At 39.9% G+C, this 22747-nt stretch overlaps 1 long non-coding RNA gene across 1 annotated transcript; it reads left to right on the top strand.

The window, feature by feature from the left end:
- The first annotated feature begins 17214 nt into the window (after window positions 1–17214).
- Window positions 17215–20948, top strand: LOC107800200 (uncharacterized). Its single transcript, XR_001651332.2, has 2 exons — window positions 17215–17788; window positions 20697–20948. It is a non-coding gene; the product is annotated as an uncharacterized LOC107800200 (long non-coding RNA).
- Window positions 20949–22747: the final 1799 nt, after the last annotated feature.

The following is a 22747-nucleotide window of genomic DNA, read 5'->3' as shown; positions in this document are numbered from 1 at the left end:
TTTCGATGCTCAATCTTAATTTGCTGATAGTTAGGGCCCTGAGCAACAAACTCTGCTATATCCTTTTTCATTTCGTCCCACCAATATATCCTTGATATCATGATACATCTTGTTTGTTCCTGGATGAATAGAATAATGAGAACAGAGTGTCTCCCATGACCTGCCGACGCAGCCCTCCAACATTAGGGACACATTATCGTCCTCGATATTTGAGGACCCCATCTTCTGTAATTTCAAACAATGTCTTCTCCTTCTAAGGGGTGGTATCCCTATAATGAACTAACACAAGATCCTCTTACTGACGTTCCTTTACTTCAGTTACTAAAGAGGAGGTTGTCGTATCCTGATAGTAATTCCAATGTCGCCCGAGTCCAGTAACCAAACTCCAATACTAGCTATTTGATGAATCTCATGGGTTGTTCCCCTCTTTTCTGGCTACAAATATGACAGGCTACCTATAGATCTACAACTGAGGGCGCCGGCTACTATGTTTGCCTTCCCCAAATGGTATAAAATATCAATGTCATAGTCTTTAAGTAACTCCAACCATATCCATTGATGTAAATTCAATTCCTTTTGCTTGAAGATATACTGGAGGATTTTGTAATCCGTATAGATATCAACATGAATTCCATACAAGTAGTGCCTCCATATCTTCAGTGCATGAAGCACTGCGGCTAACTCTAATCGTGGGTCGGGTAATTCTTCTCGTACTTTCTTAGTTGTCTAGAAGCATAAGCTACAACCTTACCATGCTGCATCAACACACCACCCAATCCAATGCCTGAAGCGCCACAATAGATAACATAGCCATTGGTCCCTTCTGGGAGCGTTAGAACCGGTGTTGAAGTTAATATGTCCTTCAATGTCTGGAAACTCCGTTCGCAAGCATCGGTCCATTAAAACTTATCTCCTTTCTGAGCTAACTTACATGGGTATTCTAATCTTTTACAATTCATGAAATTACCCTCTTCGAAGGCCCAAACTTCATCCTTTATATATCACAGTTGTGCCCTTATTTCACTACTAGGGCAACATTTCATCTATTCTAAATGCTACTAGTCTTAGACTCCATTGAGTTCATTCAGGCTATACTGAGCCTACTATAACTTAGAGAAATGATCATCTCTCTTATGAGCTTAACCCCAAGGACTTATCCATTCTCGTTACCGTTTCACCCATCTTTTCTTATCCTTCCTCCCGTCTTCCTAAAACATTGTCGCTCTACCATACTTTAGCTTGCGACCTACACATATCTATTTATAATTATTCACAACCTTTCTTCAACTTGCTTGCACCATAGATTTCCTTTTGTTATTCTGGAACAACAAGCGAGACACCATATACCACTTTGGTCAAAGGTGCTTAAAAGAGAAGAAAATTCTGTTACAAGTTTCCTGTAATAACCTGCCAATCGGAGAAGTGATGAATCTTCGTCGGTGTTGTGGGTCTAGGCCAAGTCTTTACTGCCTCAATCTTTTGTGTATCCACCTAGATGCCTTCACCCGAAAAGATATGCCCAAGAAAATCTACAAAGTTCAACCAGAGTTCACATTTAGAGAATTTTGCATACAACTTGACTTTTTGTAGAACTCTGAGCATAATACGCAAGTGATCTGCATGCTCAGCCTCTGAACAAGAATATACCAATATATACCGTCGATAAATATGACTACGAATAGATATAAAAGGGCCTAAACACTCGGTTTATCAAATCCATGAATACTACTGAGGCATTGGTCAAACCGAACGACATAACACAAAACTCAAAGTGCCCGTATCTGGTACAGAATGTTGTCTTTGGAATAGCTTCTTCCTTAACCCTTACATGGTGGTACCCGGACCTCAAGTCTATCTTTGAAAAACACTTGGCACCTTGCAACTGATCAAATAAATCATCAATCATTGGGAGCCGATACTTATTCTTGATCGTCACCTTATTCAGCTGTCTATAATCAATACATATCTGTAAGGAACCGTCTTTATTCCTCACAATTAACACAGGTGCTCCCCATGGTGATGTACTAGGTCTGATAAAGCCTTTTTCAAGCAAATCCTTTAGTTGTTCCTTCAACTCTTTTAGATATGTGGGGGCCATTCTCTACGGAGGAATATATATTGGATGCGTATCTGGTAGTAGGTTAATAGCAACTCAATTTCTCGCTGTCACGACCCAAAACTTACCATATCGTGATGGCGCCTATCGTGATACTAGGCAAGCCACTTATTTCCAAACACTTCATTTTTTTTCATCAAATAAGTACTTAAGTAAAACCATATTTTTAACAGAAATTCAATAAGATAGAAGTGTAAATCAAAATCCAGTAGAAAGAAACATAATCCCGACCTCGGGTACCACTAAGTCATGAGCCAAAAACTACTACAACTATTCGAAATAATATGACCAACACGGTCTGAGAATATCCAAACAAATAAACTGAAGAAAGATAAGGAATGAGAAGGCGGAACTGTGGTCGCCAAGCAGCTACCTCGCAATCTCCTCAGAAGGCCTCCAACTGGCAAGATCATCAATCGCTACCATGCCCCGAGATACCTGGATCTACACACAGGGGTGCAGAGGTAACATGAGTACACCAACTCAGTAAGTAACAAGTCTTAAATATGGACTGGCGGTAGTGACGAACCAAACCTCAATAGGTTGCAACAGTTAATTGTAAGAAAAAGTAGACATGCTTACAGTTCATGTAGTTTTTCAACAGTAATTAAACACAGTATGTACGATATAGAGTATGAAGCTCAGGACCTCTAAGTACCAATGCACATATAGCTTGCTCAATGTTACATATAATACTTCAGCTCACAATGCTCAACCACTCGATACTGTATACGGCCCACCCGACCCAGGGAAGATCCATCCCATAATGTATACATATAAGTCGCCCAGTACCGAGGAAAAACAGGCCAATCCAGCCCCATTGAGAAGATCCATCTCCAATACTTCAGACAAGATCCATGTTCAGGGAAGATCCATCCCTCAATATCATCAATCGCGCTCACTAGGGGTGTAAAGACTCCGGAGGGGCTTCTCTGAGCCCAAGGGCTATATCAATGCCAGCGAAGGCATGATCTATATCTTGTTACGGCGTGCAGGCCGATCCCATACTGTCAATCAATATCAGGCTCTCGGCCTCACTCAGTCAATACTCTCCAGTCTCACACACATGGGCTAAGATGTCATGATACAAGCCCGAACAATGATATGATATGTCAGATAGCAATAATCGAGACTGAGGCATGATATAATATGCATAATAGGACTGAGTATAGAATATAAATGAAAATAATGACATGATAGCAAGAAACGACCTCTCGCATCTCAACAGTATTAGCGTGAAGCCTTAACATGGTAATTGTTATGATTTGCAGCTCATTGACTTAATCACATAGATACATCACATATATCGGCAAGAAAGAGTCACTAAGCGGTGCTCTAAAATGACCCAGGCCGCATTTCTCACGGTGCACGCCCACATGCCTACACGCCCGTCACCTCAATAGTAATCATAAAACACATAGTTCAGGGTTTCGAACCCTCAGAACCACGTTTGGAAGCTTACTTACCTCAAGCCAAGCCAAACTCTAGCCCTTGACACCTTTCCCCTCGATTCGGCCTCCAAATGCCCCGAATCTAAGCAAAATCATAACCATAACATCAATATATACTCAAGGAACAAAGCCCATGCGAAAATAATCAAATTACAAACAAATCCCGAAATTGGTCTAACCGACCCCAGGGCCCACCTCTCGAAATTCGACAAAATTCACATCAATTGAATCCTTATTCCCCCATGAGTTCATTCATACCAAAAGTACCAAAATCCTACCATAAATGACCCCTCAAATCCCTAATTTTAGGTCTCCAATTTTTCCAAGCCCTAACCCCCAATTTGCTACTGACTTTCTCATAGATGTCGAGCTTACAACGTTAAAATCATCATATATGCACGTTTAGGAACCAAAGACCTTACCTCTACGAAACCCTCTTGAATTCTCCCTTGAATTTGCTCTCCAAAGATTCTTCCCCTTTCAAATGAGATAAAAAATAACCCAAACTTGCAAAGGGTGGAATATATATGTTCTGATCCAGCAAAACCTACGGTCCCAGGTGCGCATCTACGGATTTCACTTATCCGCCCAGCCACTGCACCTGCGCAATCGCAGGTGCGCCCAAATCCCGTATTTGCGGCTCCAGTCATCCCTTCTCTTGGCCGCATCTGTGACTCCATTTCTGCTTCTGTGGGCCTGCACCTGTGGTCCCCAAGCCGCAGGTGCGGTTATGACAGGAACTTCAGAACTTCAGCTGCTAATTCCAACTCAAAACCTCCCGTCACACATCAAAAATCACCCCGAGGCCACCGAGACCTCAACCAAAGGTGAGATCAAGTCATATACCACCTTCCAAACTTATACCAATCTTCGAAACACCTAAAACAACTTCTAAACATCAAATTAACCACAGATTCAAGACTAAGAACTCTAAAAACTCCTGAATTCTGCTTTTGATCAAAAAGTCTATCAAACCTCGTCCGAATGACCTGGAATTTTGCACACACATCACAAATGACACAACGGACCTACTGCAACCTCTGGAATTCCATTCCGACCCCTATATCAATATCTCCCCCATCAACCGAAAAACATCAAAATTCTAATTTGCCAATTCAAGCCTAAATCTACTCCGGGCCTCCAAAACACATCCTGATCATGCTCCTAAGTACCAAATCACCTCCTTAAGCTATCCGAAAGATCAAAACCTAATTCTGGGATCGTTGCTCACAGGCCAACTTCCGGTTGACTTTTTCAACTAAAGACCAACTTAAGAGACTAAATGTCTCAAACCTTACCAAAACCATTCCGGATTATAACCGACTAACCCGATACCACAAAATACGTATGCTCAAAGTATAAAGAAGCAGAAATGGGGGAAACAGAGCGATAACTCATGAAATGACCGGCTGGGTCATTACACTCGCTCTGGCGGAAGACCCTAAAGTTCATTGGGAAACTCATTAACCACAGGGAAGAACTGAATGGTCGGTAACTCTACTTCCACATCCCAAACCCGAACTCAGTGATAAACATAGTCCTTTCTGATTATCTTCCTTGCCTTGAGATAGGAGATAAAATTACCTCTTGGCGATTCCGTATTACCTTCCCATTCTAAAATAGGCTCTCCTGGGAACTGAAATAAAACTATCTTTCACCCACACTTGATGTTAGCATAACAAAAATCCAACCAATCCATACCCATTATAATATTAAGTTCTACCCAACCAAACACCACGTTCCTTATCCTTGTTTATTATCAAATCTATCACGGGCCATTCCGGGCGACATCCATATGTATAAGTAACAATATTAAGACTTAACTCGCATAACTAATTATAAAAAAGGTATATATACATAGGGGTCAGCAAGGCCGTAGACATATCATAACCAAAACTATATACAGGATACTATCTGCAAAACCTCTAAGTAGGCATAACCATAATATATACAAGTGGGGATGGGGCTCCCTACATCCTCATAAAACAACCTAACACATTCAGAAACCTGACTTGGTAATACTCCAAGAAGAGGTGGAACTCACCAACCAAAAACTGACACCTGGTGGAAGTCTACAGTAGAGGGTCCTTGCCTCGTCCTATATAAGAACCTCTATCTGACACACTTCGAAGTGGAACTTTCATATCCTTATCAGTTACCTTCCTCCTCTTGGCCCGACTACTATACTCTTCCTCTGCATATCCCATAACATACACTGACGAACCTTGATTGACGAACTCCCAAGACTGTGGACTATCTGGAACCTAAGAAAAGCTGGTGTCCGCAAATACCTTGACAAAGTTTTGAGCCTAAGGGAAACCCGGCTGTGCCAATCCATGCACTACTCCCCTCATACCCTGATCAATGGGCTATGATAATGAAACTAAGGGCCTTGGTGAGGTCGAAACTCCTCTCACCCCATCTACTACCGGAGTGGTCGAAATAGCTCGAACGGATGACTCATATGGATCCTCGGATCAATCCTCCTCAATAGAACCCATGATCTCCGATGGGTCTGACTCCATAGTGTAGCTTATATCTCTTTCTAACAATTTTGTAGCCTTCTGACCCATAGTAGCGGCTATAACCTTCAGAGGCATTGCTGAAAACGTAACATATCGTTAGAAACATGAATTCTTTATATCGCACGATCTAAGATAAAAAGAAAGGATAACATCCTATATGTCTTGTAGCCTCATGTCCATAAGTGTGGTGTACAACACACCCATAAACAAGACTCTACTAGACACGGTCTATAGATAATCCTAGGATAGAACTGCTCTGCTACCACTTTTGTCACGTCCCAAACTGATGGGCCGCAACGGGTACCCGAGTTATACCTGTCAAACACCCCTAAGCATGCGCCTATGATATAAACCTGAATAACATATGCTGAATGATATACATGAAGGAAACCTGACCAATGGGCATATGTACGTATACGTGCAACATAGGGTGAGCCGACAAGGTTGCTATAGACAACTATATACCTCAAAACTGGAAGCCGGCTAGGCCACATACTATCCAACTAGACATACTATCTACAGACCTCTAATAGAAATATAACTGTACAAAGACGGGACTGAGCCATGTCATACCCATATATATATATATATATACAAACATATCGTACCAAAATCGAAAGTAGCTCCGGATCAGGTAGAGCACGCCAAATCTCACTGATCAAGGATCCTAAGAAGGGGGGACCGTCAGCTGGCCTACCTGCACTTGCGGGCATAAAATGCAGGCCCCGTAAAATAGGGCGTCAGTATGAAAAATTTACTGAGTATGTAAGGCATGAAAATAGTACATAAAAGACATAGATGAAATATGGAATAAGGAAATCGATCTGTCAATCTGAATAACTTCGTAAATTCTGAAACATTTATAATGTCATACACGTGCATATAAATGCCGTGTCATGCATAGGTATAGGTGTACATAATATCATCATGCCTATGAGGGCATCCCATCATATCATCTCGGCCAGCGTGGGCAACATCATCAACATATACCAACTGATTAGGTGGTGGTGCATATATAACGCCGTAACATTTTTTCCATATCCCATATACAAACATATATAAATACACATAAATACGCGTATATTATGCTATCTGGTCATGGGTAAATGCACATGTATAAATGAATGAAATGTATGAAAAATATGTAATAATCTCATATTCCTTTCGGTTAAACTTCTTCAACTGCCTATTATTCTGAGACCCATGAACAAAAGATATAATAATATTTCACATAGGGGATCAAGAACATAGAGGCCCCTAGTATTTCCATGAATAAAGTCGTTTATGAAAACTGTGCGTTTGCTCGTTTCTTTTGTATAGTTTGGATCGTGCCAAAAATAAAAAAGGGATGGCCGTAATGTACCTAGAGTAGGAAAAAAATCCATATTATATTCTTGGAGAAGATAGCATCGTACACAGTTAGACCCGCAAAATTTTACGTTGCTACGATTCTTACAAATTCTCGTTGGAACCTTGTGTAGAATCACAACTTTGTTGAAGATCTTATAAAGGCACGTTCTGTTTTGAAGGATTTTTGTAGGACTATTCTAAATAATTTCATTGCCAAAGTGAAAAGCTCACATATGAATTTCTTAACAGAATGTTTTGAAACATTCTGATAGTAGGTCTCTTTATTCCAAAGTGCACTTATTACTTTACAAGTCTTGTATTCAAATTGGTGAAGTGTGTCTTAAGTAGTATCTTAAGTTTCCACCTAATGAAGATATATTAAGAGTCATGGTTTTAAAATGTGGCTAGCTGCCAATTTTTGGGGTAGAAATTATTAATTTTTATCCACTTATAGTTAATTAGGTATTGTTCCGTTACCCGGTAATTAATCAATTACCCACATAATTAAAAATTATCTCAACTTACTTAAAATTCTATTTATTATTAATATACGTTATACATCATACTACAGTGGTCATATGGTACCTTGCATGGTACTAGTCCATAATTATCAGGTATTATCGCTCGACTCGTATTTTATCCTAAATCGACCATTTTCAACAAAACTCGTTTCCTTTAATTCGTGCATCCTTTTATACTTTATGACAATTACTTATCGCTTGTTATAAATAGCATAAATACGTTAACCTCAAGATAGTCTCATCCCTGAGTCTATATCGATTAACTGAAAACAAAACTTTAACGTATGCAAACACGAGATGTAACAATTTATTCCTTTAATTCCTTGTTTATCAATTTGTATTGGATTAAATCACATATCTTTAAAACCACGATACAAGTTTAATTGTAACTCGGATTTTAGGGTAAACAGTTTGGCGCCCACCGTGGGGCTAAGGATAATAGGTTATTTTTACACTTGTTCTTGTCAAGATTTTTGTTCTCAGGTTAAAACATGTCAAACTCACAAAATGCACCCGAACATGGTGATGATGGTCTTGGATTTCATGGGGAAAAAGATAATGTAGTTTCTCCAGGAGCCGGTGTACCACCGATTAACCCCGAGGAAGTGCTGGTTGTCCATCCAGTCGATGTTATTTTGCACGTTGCTTTGAACACGGACATAGGCGCAGATCCCGGAGGAAGTGCATGCAGGGAAGCCCGATTTGGTGGTCAAGAATCATAGGGTGTAGGAGACGGGGGAGTTAGCCTCTAAATATTATTCAATATGCTACAGGCTGAACAAGCCAATATTGCTTAGCTTCAGAGTCAACATAGAACTTCGGGTGTGGTCAAGGCGGAAGTCACTCGTCATACCGAGCTAGTGCCGGAAAGGACAAACGGTAATGAATCAAGTACGGATCCCACAATTATGAAAATACTCGAGGAGCTCACTAAAATAATCGAGTTGGGAGAAATGAAGATCGAAGATAATGACAAAAAGGTGAAAACGTACAACTCTCGAGTTGATCAGATACCGGGGGTACCCCCGATCTTAAAGGGTTTGAATTCAAAAAATTTCGTGCAGAAGTCTTTTACTTAGGGTGCAGCCCTGAAGCCCATTCCAAAGAATTTTTGTATGCTAGATATACCTAAATACTATGGGACCACCAATCCTAGTGAACATATCACTACGTACACATGCAGGATAAAGGAGAATGACTTAGAAGACGATGAGATCGAGTCCATTATGTTGAAAATATTTGGGGAAACTCTATCAAAGGGAGCAATGATTTGGTATCAAAACTTGCCACCGAACTCCATCGATTGATTTGGCATGTTAGTTGATATTTTTGTGAAGGCGCACGTTGGGTTCATAAAAGTCAGAACGAGAAAATTGGAAGTTTTCAAGATAAGACAAAGGGAAAACGAAATGATGTGGGAGTTCGTGTCCCAATTTCAAATGGAGAAAATGGAGTTACCACTGGTAACGAATGAGTGGGCCATTCAAGCTTTCACACAGGGGTTGAACGAGCAGAGTTCGATAGCATCACGACAATTGAAGCAAAATCTGATTGAGTATCCAGCTGTAACTTAGGCAGATGTGCATAATCGTTATCAATCAAAGATTAGGGTCAAGGACCACTAGACGGGAGCCCCCTCGAGTTCAGTTCATCCAAATAGATTGGCAGTAAAAGCCTTGAGGGATACCGATAAGGAACCGAGGTCGAATAAGGAACAATATCAGCCATATGTCGCAGATCGAAGAAACAATGGTTTAGGGTGAAATCCTCCTCGGAATGATCGAAGAAAAGATCGAGGGAAAAATTCTCGGGGACTTATGAGTATGAATATTTCTGATAAACATACCAATCCCGCAGAAGCACCTCGCTTATCCGAGTATAATTTTAGTGTCGATGCATCGGGGATTGAATCGGCTATCGAGAGAATCAAAGAGACTAGGTGGCCTAGACCTATACAAACCGATCCTTCTCAGAGAAACCTAAACATGATTTGTAAGTATCATGGTACAATGGACATAGGACCGAAGACTACAGACAGCTGAGGGAGGAGGTAGCTCGATTGTTTAACGAGGGCCACCTTCGAGACTTCCTCAGTGATCGAGCTAATAATCATTTTAGAGAAAGAGATGCCAACATAAAGAATGAGTAGGAAGAACCGCATCATGTAATTCATATGATCGTTGGCAGGGTCGATGTCCACAAGGGCCTATATTCAAACGTACCAAGGGGTTGATCACCAAAGAAAAGCGGACTCGGAGTTATGTGCCCGAAGGCATCCTATCATGAGGGCAGTACCATTGACCCTTCATCAAATGATGAAATTCCCGACAATGGATGGTGTGAAAACAATTTATAGGGAACAACACACAACAAAGGAAATGTATGCAGTCGACGAGGTGACACTTATATCAGCACCTTCGACCTCAGAAAAATCGAACATCAAAGATAAGCAGGTGGCCAAATAGCAATTGCCGTCCCAGCCTCAATCGAATCGTAGAAATAGGTAATCGGAGAAGAAGAGGATTTCATTACTCCTCGAACTTTCGTTGTTCTCGAAGAATCAGCTTCAACCAAGTCAACGGTCGAGGAGCTGGAACAGGTGATACAAAACGAGTATCTACCCGAACAAAAGGTATACCTGGGAATGTGGTTAACCCCCGAACTCAGGAAAAAAACTCATTCAATTTCTTATCGATAACATGGATTGTTTTGCTTGGTCCCATTTAGATATGACAGGGATACCGGAAATAACAACATACCGGTTGAGCCTCGACCCCAGATTCAAACTGGCGAAGCAAGAGAAAAGGCCCCCGTCTGAGGTGAAGCATGCATTCATAAAGGATGAGGTAACTAAACTCCTCAAAATAGTGTCCATTCGGGAGGTAAAATACCCTGAATGGTTATCTAAAGTAGTCGTAGTCCCTAAAAAAGGGAACAAACTTCGAATGTGTGTAAATTATAAGGATTTGAAAAAGGTATGCCCTAGAGACTTTTTTTCACTGCCTAACATCGATCGCATGATCGATGCCATGGCTGGCCATAAGATCCTTACATTTCTCGATGCCTATTCCAGGTACAATCAAATTTAGATGAACCTGAAAGACCAGGAGAAGAACTCGTTTATCACCAAGTATGGAAGTTATTGTTACAATGTAATGCCCTTCGGGCTAAAAAATGCAGGAGCTACATATCAACACCTAGTTAACAAAATGTTCGAGGAACAGATAGGTAAATCAATGAAAGTTTACATCGATGATATGTTAGTTAAGTCCCTGTGCACAAAGGACCATTTGACTCATTTGCATGAAACATTCAAAATCTTGAGGAAGTACAACAAGAAACTTAACCCCAAAAATGTGACTTCGGGGTCGGCTCAGGCAAATTCCTTGACTTCATGGTGTCAAATCAGGGAATTTAAATCAACCCCGATAAGATTAAGGCCATCGAGGAAATCACCATCATAGACAGTGTGAAAGTTGTACAAAGGCTAACTGGACGGATAACTGCCTTGGGCCGATTCATTTCGAGGTCATCAGATCGAAGCCACAGGTTCTTTTCCTTACTCAAAAAGAAAAATAATTTCGCATGGACCCTGGAATGTCAACAATAATTGGAGGAATTTAAGCGGTACTTATCGAGCCCACCTCTACTCCATACTCCGAAGACAGATGAGAAGCTATACTTATACTTGTTAGTGTCCGAAATTGCGGTAAGTGGTGTACTAGTTCGAGAAGATCAAGGTACGCAATTTCCTATTTATTACGTGAGTCGAACCTTAGGAGATGCTGAAACTAGTTATCCACACTTAGAGAAATTGGTACTTGCACTAATAAGCGCGTCTAGAAAATTAAAGCCATATTTCCAATGTCACCTCATATTTGTGATAACCACTTATCCACTCCGAAATGTTTTGCACAAGCCCGAGTTATCGGATTGATTGGCCAAATGGGCCATAGAACTTGGCGTGTACAATATCGAATATCAACCTCGAACGACCATCAAGCACCCAAATTTTAGCAGACTTCGTTGCCAATTTTGCACCAGCCCTCGTACCCAAAGTCAAAAAGGAACTTTTATTGAAATTGGGTACATCATCGGGGGTATGGACCCTCTTCACAGATGGTGCCTTGAATATGAAAGGGTCCGGGCTTGGCATTGTTTTGAAGTCGCCCACGGGTAGCACTATCAAACAATCTATCAAAACTTCTCGGTTGACTAACAATGAGGCCGAGTATGAGGGCATGATTGCAGGTCTCGAGCTAGCTAAAAGCTTAATGGCAGAAGTCATTGAAGCCAAGTGCGACTCTTTGTTGGTGGTAAATCAAGTAAACAAAAGCTTGAAGTTCGGGAGGATAGAATGCAAAGGTATTTGGACAAGTTACAGGTAACATTGCACCGCTTATGTCACAACACAAACTGATGGGCCGCAACGGGCACCCAATACCATACCCAACCGAGTACCAACATAACATATCATTTCATGTCATACTATCATAGATAACGGAGCCAGAAGGCTGCCGTGAGTTAAGTAGAATACAACATGTGATACCAATTTATACATAAGACATATGGGCCTATAAGGCAAAAATAACCACTCGTATACTGAACATAAGCCTACAAGGCCATATAATCTTTTACGTACATGCCATCTGTCTACAAGCCTCTAAGAATACATAATTTTCAAAAAGGTCTATCCCGCCATACCAAACAGCGCACGTCTAAATCATACTAACCCAACAAGTAACTCTGAAGCAAATGGAGCGCACCAAGTAACTCTAATAGCCTACTTGGAGGGCTCTCGACCTGTCTATCAGAAAAATAGCCTAGACAAAAGTGACATAAGTACGAATAATGTTTCGAGTATGTAAGGCACATAAATAAGTACATAAAAGACCTGGGAAAATATAGAGTACATAACTCAACCTGTAAGTCTGGAAAACTTTGTAAATCATTAAATACTTATAGTGTCATGCATATGTGTATGAATGTCATGTCGTGCATAGGTACATATTTCATAACATCATCAGCCGCTGAGGGCATCCCATCATATCATCTCAGCCACTGTGGGAAAAATCATCAACGTATACCAGCTGATCAGGTGGTGGTGCGTATATAGCGCCGTAACATTTTCCCATATCCCGTATACATATAAGATACATATATACATGTATATAACGCCATCTGGCCATGGGCCAATGTACATGAATGCAATTTATGAGAAGTACGTTAATAAAATCTTTCGGAATGTCATAAGACCATTATGTCTTTGGGCAATATCATTAAGTAAACTTTTTCAACTTACATATTTTTCTGAGACCTATGAACAGAGGGTAAAATAATATGACAGATGGGAATACCAAAACGTAGGCATTTCTAATACTTCTATGAATAGAGTCATTTGTGGAAGTTGTGCGTTTGCTCGTTTCGTTTGTATCGTATGGATCATGCCAAAAGAAAGAAGGGATAGCCTTAACATATTTGAACCAATTTTCTTGAGAAAGATTGCACAGTATTCCATTATAATTGCAAAATCTCAAAACAGTAACACAAATCCAATGCCTACTAAGTGATTCATCATGTATTATTAAGTATTGGAGTAGGAAAATGTTATAATTTCCTTCATGAGGACTAACATGAGTTCTTAATGGAAAGAACTATTTACTTGAATCTCTTGAAAATATAAGAGACCAAATGAAGTAAATTATTCACACATCTCTTAAGTGTGTTTGGGTGTGGGCCCACTTCAAGCGGTGACTAAGCCACTTTAATTGACCAAATATGATATCTTGCAAAACTTATAAGAGTCATATTGATTGAAACATTTTGCTGCCACATTTTCAAGGTTATCCAAAAGATTATACTTGTTAATCCCCCACTAATCCAATAATTAACTAATTACCCACATAATAAAGAATTATCTCAAATTACTAAAATACTACTTACTTTTAACACACCTTATACACCTTACTATCATGGTCATGTAGTAACCTTTTATGGTACTAATCCATAAATATCGGGTATTAATGATCGGCCCGTATATTATCCTAACATGTCAAACATGGACGAAAATTCATTTTCTTTGACTTGCTTCCCCTATCATCTTTACGAATTTACTCATCACTTATGAAATAGCATAATCTTTATAATCTACAAATAATCTTTTCCTTTGACTAATGTTAATTACCTTACGAAAAATTCAACATACAATACTACAGGGTGCAACATCATTATAATTTAATACTGCAAAGCGTAACATTATCGTAATGTAGTAATGCAAGGCATAACATCATCGTAATATAATACTATAAGATGTAACGTCATCATAATATAATATTGCAGATGTAACATTATCGTAATATAATACTGTGGGACGTAATATCGACGTAATATTGCGGGGCGTAACATTAGTCCCCCTTTTGGAACATTCGTCCTCGAATGTTGACTGATGCTCTTATCATTTTCATAACTTATAACTCTTGTGAATACCTTAATGCTCTCCTTGCCATTTAGGCAATTATTCTGTGAAAAAATCCAAAGGCCAGAACATTCCCCCTTTAGGCCTCTTTCTCACGCCACGACTTGTGGCTTGAATCCTTCCAATCTCTTAACTTATTCTACCTTCTTTCATGCAGCCTGTACGACTCTAACCTTGTAAGTACGCCCATGCGATCGTCTCTCCTTTTTCCTCTAGCTTTTAGCCAATCTTTAGGCCTTACTTTGTGAACATATACAGAGCTTGGTGAGATGTCCCTCTAGGAATCTATAAGTATACTGAAGTTCTTTGCTTGATACTTTGTCGAATTTATGAATATTGCTATATCTTATTTTATAGACTCGATTATCTATTCGTATGACTTTACTGCATCTAAGTATGTTAGTATACCATCTCTCTTACTTCGATTTGTCGTTACTGAGGTCTGCAACCAAACTCCAGGTTACTTTAGTTGCTTATCCTATATGCATAAGGCTAAGTCCTTTAATGCTTCCTCATTACTGTTCATCTTAAGAATGACGATATAATCTTAGATCATACTTTGTGACTTTTGTCCATCATTATGATTTGCCTCAATATTGATCTATAATATATCATTGATAACTTGAAACTTCTTATGTAATACCTTGCCACTAGGGCTTACGTTGCATCGACAAATATTTGAAGTGATTTCCATAATCGTATTTCATAGCATCCCAATGTGATTCACCCTACGTGGGTATTTTAATCATGTGCAACTCATAAAATCTCCCTCTTTTTTTCTTTTTTCTTTTAAAATCATTACTCAATCGAAGGGCCAAATGTCATTCTTTACTTATCACAATTACACCCTCATTCCATTAACAAGGCAACATTCTATTTCTTCTAAATGTTATTAGTCTTAGACTCCTTTGAGTTCATTCAGGCTATACTGAACTTTCTATAACTTAGATAAACATTAGATCTCTTGTTTTCATGGACATAATCCCGAGGACTTATCCATTCTTGTCACCTTTTCATTTGCCTTTCCTTATCCTTACTTATGTATTATTAAAACTTTGTCGCTCTACCATACTTTAACTTGCGACCTATACATATCCACTTATACTACTCATAACCTTCCTTTAACTTTCTTTCACCATAGATTTCCTTATGTTATTCTGGAACATCAAGCGATACATCACATTGTCTCTAACCCTTCTCTACTCTCTTAACTAGACCTCTCGGTACTTAGAAACCATAATCAAGAAGACATGCCTCTGATGATGCCGCTATCATTCCTGGTTATTGAATCCTCACGCTTCTAGCCTTCTATCCAAAGTATGGACTATTCAGAACCTTCTGCATTTGAGTATCTCGTACGTTGTTCACCTTTACCTTACTTACTTAGCATCTCGCATCATATCTTCTTCTCCTTCATAACATCCCCTCCATATAGGTATGAATTACCACAACTTGAAGCTCTATTATAACACTACAATCCGGTTAGAGCTTCGAAACGACTTCTTATGAGGCTGTTACTTTTTTAACTGGCTTTATCGTAGAGCTATTATAGAATATGTCTACTATACTATCTCTCGTGTGCCTCTGATATCTAAAAGGTAATCCTGCAATGTTCTCAATTACGAGATCTATAATTTTCTGGGTCCAATAGTCAGATTTCTGATTTACTTCGTTGATGTAGCTCTTTAGTTTGCTCTCCTTTAGATCAGTCTTTATGTAGGCTTAAGCTATATTCTGATTTGCGGTTCCTGGTATTAGTTATTACTTTGGCCTTTCATGGGCGTTATGGAATATCCATGATACAAATTTCAACCCTTTGTCTATGACTTGAACTCAATTACTTCTTTTAACTTATACCAGAGTCTTCCGTGACTGTATGATTGTCAACATATATGCTGAATGGGTAATACTCCAAAATTTTAAGTGCGTTCATAACGTAGCTAACTCTAGATCATTGATCGAATAATTCCTTTCGTTCCTTCTTAGCTTTCTTTAACATAAGCTATTACTTTGTGATGTCCTTCCTTGCCTATACTTATCTGTATGCCCTGTAGACATGTAATTTTTGACCCTCCCCGAGATTTTTACACCTTTAGTACTTAAATATTTTTTAGCTCTAATATTGTTACTTTGCCTATTTTTGACCTTTTTGCTTTATTTTCTCTTAAAATGAAAACTACAAAAAATAATTTTTTTCTTTTATTTTAGCTAATTAGTATTTCTCTAGCAATTTTTAGTGTATCTTCTTTGGATAAAATTGAAAAAATAACAAAAAAAGTCACATTATTTTAGAGTATTAAGTTTTCATTTTATTAGCCATAACTTTGATTTAATGCTATTTTTAATACTTTTACTACATGTTTTTTTCCTCTCTTGTAGTTTCTAATTTAGTTTTTTTAAAAAAATAAAAAGATTCCACGTTTTAGGACTATATATATTAGTATTTTGAGCTTTTGTTTTATCAATAAAACAAAAACTAACAAGACAAAAAAAAAACAAAGGAAAAATGAGAAGAATGAAATCAAAAGAACAGCAAAAGTAAAATTGAAACAAGAAATGAAATAGTGGACGTAGTCTCTTTATCTTCTTTATTTTCCTTTTTATATTTCTTTTTTTTCTTCCAATCACCTTTTCACACCACACACTTCTACATAATTCCTCTAACAAACTTATCACATGCACACTACAATTCCATACATACATAAATACAGTGATTTTAGTAGGGGAGGACCACAAAAATATTCCATGGGGACCACTTATATTCCTCCTTCCTCATCAAGCACTCACCTAGGCTCACAATTAATATAAACGGGATGAGAGGACAATGGACAAAAAACAGAGAGAGACGGATAGGAGGAAATAGAGAAAAATGGGGAAAACACAAATCTGAAAAAAAAGACACACCTACTCTTTTCTATTTCATCTTCTTCCTAAAATCCTTCATTAAACCACCCTCAAACAACCCCAAAGAGCCCATTTTTTTAGCCATGAAACCTCCATTAAGCCACTCTTAAACTCCATCAAACAACTCCAAAACACCACTGTTTACAGCTGAAAAAATACAGCAAAATGGCCATTGAAAATAGCTCCAAAAGCTCACCAAAAATCAACAATAAAGCCACCAAAAGCACCCCCAAGCTCAACTCGAAAACAGCCCCCAAAAGCCCCACATTTTAGCCAAAAACTAACCCCAAATGCACCACAAAAGTAGTTTTAATTTTCTCCATTAATCACGTCGAAGCTCTGTCACCCGAGATCGCCAGCGAGTTCTCCGTGCCTGGTTCGGTTTGTTCGAATTCTCTCGTCGAGTTTTCATGTTTGGATTCAACAAATCTTCATATATATAAAAGGTCTGTTATCTCTATTCCTTTTCTACTTTCGTTCTAATTTACAAGTTGTCATTAATCCTCTATTGCCTTACTTTATTTATTGTTTGAGTTAATATATAATCCATTCTCCATTTTTTATGTTTTGTTCTATCTATTCTTTATTGTAACTGCCTTTTATGCCTATATTGTGTTTAGTGACTACATGAAATTATACTACTATCTCTTTGTTAAATTGAGATAAAACAATTTGAAATTTGTTAATGAGAATTGGAATTGTATCTATTGAAAGAGGTTGAATATAAGGCTTGAACTTAGTGAAAATGATTTGGCATGTGAGATTAGTTCGAATTTATAAAGATCTGGGCCAATATAAGTAGGACCTATGAGTCCAAAATGTTCTTCTCCATAATCGAATCACACAATTTCTTTCCAATAATTTATATGACTCTTAGATGTTCCCAAGCAGTCTAAAATTTTCAGGAAAATAAATAACTCATGAATATCATAGCTTGCTTTAGACGCAATTAATAAAATCATCGTGACTATGGGTACGTGTGACGACCCGACCAGTCGTCTCATGAGTTACCACCCCGTTTACCCTATTTTTTGCTTCTTTATGCTTTGTTTATTCGTATTATGTGGTATCGGGTTGGTCAGATCGAGTTCGGAAAGGATTTGGTAAGATTTGAGACACTGAGTTTCTTTAGAGTGAGTATAAGTTGGAAAAGTCAACATCTGGTTGACTTATGTGTTAGATAGCTCGGATGTGAGTTCCGATGGTTCGATTAGCTTTGGGAGATGATTTATGACTTAGGATCGTGATCGGAATGAGTTTTGGAGGTTTGGAGTAGATTTAGGCTTGAATTGGCGAAGTAAATATTTTGGCGATTTTCGGTTGGTAGGTGAGATTTTCATATAGGAGTCGGAATGTAATTCCGAGAGTTGCAGTAGTTTCATTGTGTCACATGAGATGTGTGTGCAAAATTTCAGGTCATTCGGATGTGGTTTGGTTGGGTTTTTGATCAAAAGCGAAATTCAGAGGATTTTAGAAAGTTTGGCTTGAATCCAATGTGTTTTGGTTGATTTGACGTTGTTTGAGGTGTTTTGAAGATTGATACAAGTTTGAATAAGGTATTGGGATATGTTTGTGTTTTTTTTTGAGGTCCCGGGGGCCTCGGATTATTTCGGATGGTTGACGGGGAGTTTGAGGAATGTTTGCAGCTGCTGAACTTTTGCTGCTTCTGGTATTTCCACACCTACGGATTGGAGACCGTAGATGTGACACTGCACGTGCGGGAGATCGACCGCAGAAGTAAAAAAGGGTTTGAGGAGTAGGAATCACAATATCGGCTAAGAGGACCGCATCTACGAAGTCGCAGATGCGGATAATGAATCGCAGATGCTGAACTGGGAGTTTAAGTGAGGACCGCAAATGCGGTGATTTTTTACCGCAGATGCGGTACCACAGAAGCATAAATATAGCTGCAGATGCGAAAATGTCTGGGCAGAAGGTATAAATCGTAGCTTTTGCGAATTTGAGCTATTTTACCAGTTTTGACTTCGGCTTTGGAGCTTTTTGGACGATCTGAAAGAGGGTTTTCAAGGAAACTTCATTGAGGTAAGGAATTTGGACCTAAAACTCATTCCTATGATATTATACGGATTAGAGCTAGAAATCATGGGAATTAAGGGTAAAAATTGGGGAAACTAGGGCTAGGAAACTTAGACCTTTGCTTGGGGATTTGAACGACCATTTGAGGTTGGATTTTAGAACTTTTGATATGTATGAAATCGTGAGGAGATAAGGAATCCATTGATGTAAAAATTATCGAATTCTGAGACGTAGGCCCTGGGGTCGGGTTTTGGTAAATTCGTGATTTATGTAGTATTTTTATTATTTTTGCTTGCGCTTCGTTCCCTTAGCATATTTTGATGTCCTCATTCTAATTTCTGATAGATTTGATGTGAGTGGAGGCCGATTCGAAGGGCAAAGGCGTCGCAAAGCTAGAGATTTGACCGGTTCGATGTGAGTAATGATTGTAAATGATGTTCTAAGTGAATGAAACCCCGGACTTGCACATCGTGGTGCTATATTGAGGTGACGCACATGCTTGATGACGAGCGTGGTGTCATGCACTGTTGGTGATTGTGACTTAGTCCATTCCGAATGACTATTTTACCGCGTATTTGACTGAAATCTATTTGCTACCATCATTATTTGGGCTGAATGCCATATTTGAGCCATGTGCCAACTATTTGAACCCTTCGTGAATTTTTACTAGTATTTCCTCAATGTTTTGACTTTATACTTGAACTCAGTCATGTTATATTTAACTGTTTTTCGTACTCAGCCATGTTTACTATGTTTTTAACACTTGCATGAATCTTTTAAATGATATTTTTTTGGCTGAGAATCATGTTTTACTATTGTCCGAGTGGCTTGTGAGGATTTTGACTGAGTAAGGCCGAGGGACTATGTTGTGAAGAAACATTTGATATTGATTATGAGGCCGAGGGCTTGAGATATGTATGCCACGAAGTCGCTTGATTGATATGAGGCCGATGGCCTAGTGATGATGCCACGAGGTGGCTTGATATTGTGCTTGGGCCGTAAGGGGCCCCTCCAGGAGGTTGTAAACCCCTAGAAGGGCGGAATTGTTGATACTGTGCCCGAGGGTCGAGCCTTTATGTGTTTACTTTTCATAATTGAATGTCAATTTCCTACTTAAATATTGAAAAAGGCTTTTTATGAAACTACATTTGAGTTAAAATTTTTTGCCTACCTTTCACTGGTTTACTATTTTAATTTTTTTACTGCTTCATTATAGAATGCCTTGTGGCTTACGTGATTTTTTGCTTTCAGTCTTTATTTACATTTGTTACTCACTAAGTTGGAGTGCTCACTTTACTCCCTACACCCTGTGTGCAGATTCAGGCGTAGCTGGTCCCGCTCCCGAGTGCTGATCATTCCAGCTTCAGGCGGATCCGAGGAGTCTTTAGGTAGCTGTTGGCATTCGCAGCCAAGAGCTCCTCCCTATCTTATCTCATCTTTTCTTTAGTTTTCATTTTAAACTATATAGTTTCTTTGGAGTATTTCGTATTGTTAGATGCTCGTGACTTGTGACACCCCGGTATCAGGCTGTGTTTGGGCTATATTCCGCATATTATGCTACCTTTTGCTTAGACTTTGGTTTATTTACTCATGCTTATACTGTTTATTACTGATTAAATGTTTAAAAAGTGAATTGGGTTTAATTGGTTGGCCTTGTCTTCATGAGAGGCGCCATCACGACCGGGTTCGGGTTTAGGGTCGTGACAAGCTGGTATCAGATTTTAGCACAGGTCTCACTAATCATGAGCAGGTTTAGTAGAGTCTAGCGGATCGGTATGGAGACGTTTTTATTTATCCTCGAGATGCTGCAGAACCTTTACGAAAAACTTCATATTCTTGAAATTCTTTTCGTGCGAATTTGTTGATCCGAGTACGAAACTTCTGTTATTCTACTCTCTCACAGATGGTGAGGACACGGGCTACCGGTCAGGATGGACGACCACCAGTACCACCAGTTGTGGCCACTAGAGGCCGAGGACACGGTCGTGGTCGTAGTAGGGGCAGAGCAACTAGGGAAGCACCTGCAAATCCACCAGCTGCCCCAGTTCAGGATCAGGTCCCAGTTATGGATGCTCCTGCAGCACCAGCTCAGGCACCAGCTGTGGCCATTGTGATTCTGGGTTTTCAGGAGGCCTTGGCTCAGATCTTGCCTGTTTGCACTGGCCTTGCTTAGGCGGTTTCAGCCACTACAGTCGCAGCTACCTCTCAGGCTGGGGGAGGCAATCAGACTCCTACCGCTCGCACACCTGAGTAGGTCGTGCAGGGACTTCAGACACTGGGGTCACATCCAGCCCAGCCGGTTGCAGCTGCTCACGACTATTTAGATCCTGTTATGCCGAAGGATGAGCATCGTAGGTTGGAGAGGTTTGGTAGACTGTAGCCTCCGACCTTCAGTGGTGCAGAGGGCGAGGATGCCAGGGTTTCTTGGATAAGTGTCAGAGGATGCTTTGTACAACGGGTATTCCGGAGACCAGCGGGGTCGCTTTCACTACTTATCAGTTTTCTGGAGCTGCCTTCACTTGGTGGGAGGCTTTTGAGAGGCGTAGGCCTATTGGTGCAGCACCCCTTACCTAGCAGCAGTTCTCTATTCTCTTTCTGAAGAAGTATGTGCCGCAGTACCATAGAGAGGAACTCTGTAGGAGGTTTGAGTGGTTGCGTCAGGGAGATATGACTGTGACACAGTATGAGATGAGGTTCTCTGAGATAGATCGTCATGCTATTTGGATGGTTCTGATAGATAGAGAGAGGATTAGGAGGTTTGTTGATGGCCTCACTTATCATCTTCGTATTCTCATGACTAGGGAAAGGGTGATTGGTGCTACTTTCGAGGAGGTTGTGGATATTGCCCATGAGATTGAGTTTGTTCTCGCCAGGAGTAATAGGAGAGGGAGGCCAAGAGGCCTCGAGGATCTGGTAGTTATAGTGGTACTCATTTGAGAGGTCAGTTTCAGCACGGCAGAGGCCGTCCATTCAGGCATGCTCAGCCAGCTCATCCAAGTTATCTTGGGGAGTCATCGGGTCATGGTTCTGATAGTTCTCATCAGGGCCAGTCATCACTTAGTGCCCTTCCAGCTGAGAGTTCGTCCCGTACTCCATCAGTTCAGGGCTCTTCTATGCCAGGTGTATCCGCTAGTCACTCCAGTGCGAGGGGTTCCCTTCAGTCCCCTTCTCCAACACCTGAGAGTTGTTATGAGTATGGTGAGATGGGTTATATGTAGAGGCAGTTCCCTCGTCGTCTTGCCAGTTCATATCAGCAGAGGGGTCAGTCATTGGCTTCAGCGTCAGTTACTTCACCACCACCTGCCCAGCCAGCGAAGGGTGGAGGTCAGTTAGCTAAGGGTCTCCCTAGAGAGAGATGTTGATCAGGT

Source organism: Nicotiana tabacum, chromosome 6, assembly GCF_000715075.1.
Source record: "Nicotiana tabacum cultivar K326 chromosome 6, ASM71507v2, whole genome shotgun sequence".
In the NCBI taxonomy this organism is placed as follows: domain Eukaryota; kingdom Viridiplantae; phylum Streptophyta; class Magnoliopsida; order Solanales; family Solanaceae; genus Nicotiana; species Nicotiana tabacum.
The sequence above is the reverse complement of the archived record's forward strand: the minus strand, read 5'-3'. Positions and strand labels throughout refer to the sequence as shown.